The 3788-nt window shown below is 45.2% G+C and overlaps 1 long non-coding RNA gene across 3 annotated transcripts; it reads left to right on the top strand.

Moving 5' to 3' along the window:
- The first annotated feature begins 889 nt into the window (after positions 1-889).
- On the top strand, positions 890-3050 carry LOC135492421 (uncharacterized). Of its 3 annotated transcripts, none has more exons than XR_010448077.1 (4): positions 890-1031; positions 1618-1818; positions 2193-2367; positions 2596-3050. It is a non-coding gene; the product is annotated as an uncharacterized LOC135492421 (long non-coding RNA). The 3 variants fall into 3 exon arrangements; XR_010448076.1 differs by having other exon boundaries at positions 895-1031; positions 1706-1818; XR_010448075.1 differs by lacking the exon at positions 890-1031 and having other exon boundaries at positions 1041-1818.
- Positions 3051-3788: the final 738 nt, after the last annotated feature.

Genomic DNA, 3788 nt, shown 5'->3' with positions numbered 1-3788 from the left:
CGAGATCCTTTACCGTCAATTCCCTTACCGTCTTCGGATGCGCATCCGATATGCCACGAGATCCTTCACCGTCAATTCCCTACCGTCTTCGGATCCAATACGCCACGAGATTCTTCACCGTCAATTCCCTTACCGTCTTCGGATGCGCATCCGATATGCCACGAGATCCTTCACCGTCAATTCCCTTACCGTCTTCGGATCCGATACGCCACGAGATCCTTCACCGTCCATTCCCTTACCGTCTTCGGATGCGCATCCGATATGCCATGAGATCCTTTACCGTCAATTTCTTTACCGTCATCGGATGCGCATCCGATATGCCACGAGATCCTTCACCGTCAATTCCCTTACCGTCTTCGGATGCGCATCCGATATGCCACGAGATCCTTTACCGTCAATTTCTTTACCGTCATCGGATGCGCATCCGATATGCCACGAGTTTTTTTGTTACCTCACCGTCAATTCCTATACCGTCAGGGATGCCACCAGCTTTGTTCGCGTTGTAAAGGTTTCGGGGATACGACTAATGCATGCGAGCACCGTCGGCGGAACCCCAGCGCCCGCCCTCTCGATCTATCCGTAAGAACGAGCCACTCTCGTGACCGTCACATTTACGGACTCCGGACCTCCAGACTTTAGAGACCGAGCTTTTCTTTACCTTACAATTACTGTATACTCGGCGCCTCACTTATATGTGTTGTTTTTTTCACATACATTGTTCTCGTGGTTTACGGAAAAGTAGGCCTAAAATGTTATAGTGTCTAAAAACAATATTCAGTTAATGGAATTACACTTTTTTCCATTACTGCTTGCTTGATATTGCCCTAACAACTTTTTCATGAATCAATTTTGAACATTATGTTTACAACGTAGTTATTGTAGCACGAATTATGAGTCTAAAATGCCAAATACTTGCAACTATTATGTTAATCACTGAAATCTTAGTGTACTAATTGCTCGCTATAAGCTAGGTTATTGCGCCCCTAAACCAACGTACTGACAACGCTACCTCCCCGGAATCAAACTTTAACGTGAGTTAATTGTAATCTTACTCTCTATATACCAAAGTGATTTACCTAGGAATACAGTTGCACTTCACTGAAAACTAATGATGTGTTGATGAGTTCAATGAATCCTTCGATTCCTTTGGTTTTCTTGGCGAACTGACGTCCGACAATCAATGACCCGTTGACGTGTACCTGCAATACGCCATTGCCGTAGTGACTGTGTAAACAGATCTATTTTTGGACGAAACTCAGCCCCTCACAAACTTTGGTCCATTTCGCCAATGATGACACTGCTTCTAGACTGTACCACAGCACTTTAAGCTGTAGCAGCGCTAAGCAAGAGTCAAGACAAATGTCCGCTGCCAGCCGCTGCTGGACCAACCCCCTCGCCCGCCCCCCATCATGATATCAGATTCAGAGGCCTGGCTGAGCCCTGTGATTTAGCCAAATTCAATATGATTCTTTTCTACTGTGATGTTAAGGCCCTTGTGTCATGCAGCGTATTCGGTAGCACCGGTACACAACTTATGTTAAACCGCGACGTCTGCTGCAATTCAAATTGCATATGACGCCAACGGAATTGTGACGACTTGTTTCTCAAATCTTTTAGTGAACAGTGATCACGGGCTGTGGGAATTGCGAAGGGATGGTGTAGAGTATCGCCACAACAATGTTGATATGATCACTCGTCGTTTCAGCGGGCATGACTTGGTACATCCAGTGACCCAGCAAAAAGTAGCCCTGGTACAGCCAGAAGTAGCAACAAATCGCAAAAGGGGATCCTTGTCTGACTGGTGGCTGGACAACAATGGTAGGTCACCATCAAATAAGGGAGTGGATCCAGCACAGCTGGATAGAGGGGGCCCCGTTGAGGGCGAAGCCTGAATATGGTGAGGGCTCGCCCTCACAATCACATGAAAGCGCAGTAGGCGCTCACCCACGAAGGGAGGTCTGGGGGTCTCCAGCAGGAAAATTTTGAAACTGAGATGCTCTCAGATGCGTTTCCCAAGTGTCTGAGAGACGATGTTTACTCGTTAATTCACTGCAAAGAAATGCATAACGAAAAAGCCACCTAGGTTTTCTTCTTTGGGTTGTGAGGAGAATATTTCAAATCATTTGAGCAGCAGTGTCTAACCTACAACGCCGTCAATGATTTCCACTGTGTTTTTGTTTTCACTGTTTCAGACACTTGTTGGAAAAGGAAGGACCAAAGGTGCCATCGTCGAGGGCCCAGATACATGAAGAGATTAAAGCCTGGGCTGCACACAATCCTGTTAGTAACAAAAAAAGAAGGAAAAAATGCTGTCCCATTTGTCCATATGCCCAGCGCCAGAACCCATTTATACATCTGGGTAGTGAGGCAAGTGTCTAAGAGACCTGCCTGAGTCTCTCACCGACAGTAGGATTCGAACCAGGGACCTCTTGACCTCTAGTTGAGGGTCTGAGCCACTAGTCCATAGTGTGTCGTGTAGATTCACGCTGGTCTTGCTCTTCGATCTTGTCACGTCACATCCTTGTCCCTTGCTCTGCCACAATCATGTAAATGCCCAAATACTGTATTGAATTGAATTCTATTTTCTGTCTTCAGAAAATCTAGGAAGAAGTCGCCACCCACTGATGATCTCATCCAAGTTTACCAAAGACTCCAAAGCAGTGCAGGAGAGGAATGGTGGCCTGTTCGAACAGGCATGGACTGAATCGCCAGCTCTCATCTCCCTAGTCACTCCGATGGCCACGTGTCGCTCCTCGATCAACAGCGATTTCAATAAATGATGCGTTGATGTGGGCAAAAAGTGAATCCTTTCTCGCCTTTGAACTCTGGTGTTCGTCATATCAATCCATTTTGATTGTCGAGCAACTTGTGGGCACACCTCAACTTGTTAGTGGGAAGTAATTTGCAATAGAGTGACTTACTTTTATTGCTGTATTTTTTCACTTCACATCATTGTTATTTTGAAAAAGCCTGCCAAAATTCTGTTGACTGTTTGTTGTCGACAAGAGTCTATGTTTCATGAATAACAAGGCTGTGTTCTGTACATTGTATTCCGTCTTTAGTCTCCTGTCTTTGCATCGGTTTTCATTATTTTGTTGCCTTAAAAGAGGGCAACGTTAAGTCGGTGAATTGGTTTTGATGGAGATGACCCTTACGAAAAAAATCTCAGATTCACTTCAACCCCAAGACTTGACCTGACCCAATTTATGCCTGCCCTTAACAGCCCAGGAACTCCCGAACCCGAGCAAAATCATGAAGGCCATCGCACTATTTCGTCCGTCTTCTGTCATGGTACAGGCAACTGCAATTAAGATTGGTGAAATCCCAATATCATTCTGTCTGTAGGATTTCGAAACAATCAACCTCTGCCAGCTGCTTATCTATTCAGATTGTAAAGGCCTTGACACAACCTAAAAACTCTGAAACAACTACCCTCTGCCAGCTGGTTATCTGGTCAGGTTGGGAAGACATTGACACAACCTTCAAAGGGTCCTTTGGCTGTAGAAGACAACATTACACTTGCGTTCTACATGGGTGATACAAGACAACTGATTTGGTTGTACCATGGTAATCATCTCACAAGGACGGACAATGGAACAACCAACCTCTGCCAGCTGGTTATCTGATCTCACGAGACTGGCAGTACACATTGGGTGATATGAATAAAGACTAGCAAATGCTTTTACTCCGGTTTTGTACAGGAAGGCCTAGTGTAATGTACATGGAGATTTAGATAAAAGCATTTCCTAGTCTTTATTCATATCACCCAATATCTACCTGACAACTCT

This window comes from Lineus longissimus, chromosome 8 (genome assembly GCF_910592395.1).
Source record: "Lineus longissimus chromosome 8, tnLinLong1.2, whole genome shotgun sequence".
Taxonomy (NCBI): domain Eukaryota; kingdom Metazoa; phylum Nemertea; class Pilidiophora; order Heteronemertea; family Lineidae; genus Lineus; species Lineus longissimus.
This window is presented reverse-complemented; position numbering and strand designations above follow the sequence as displayed.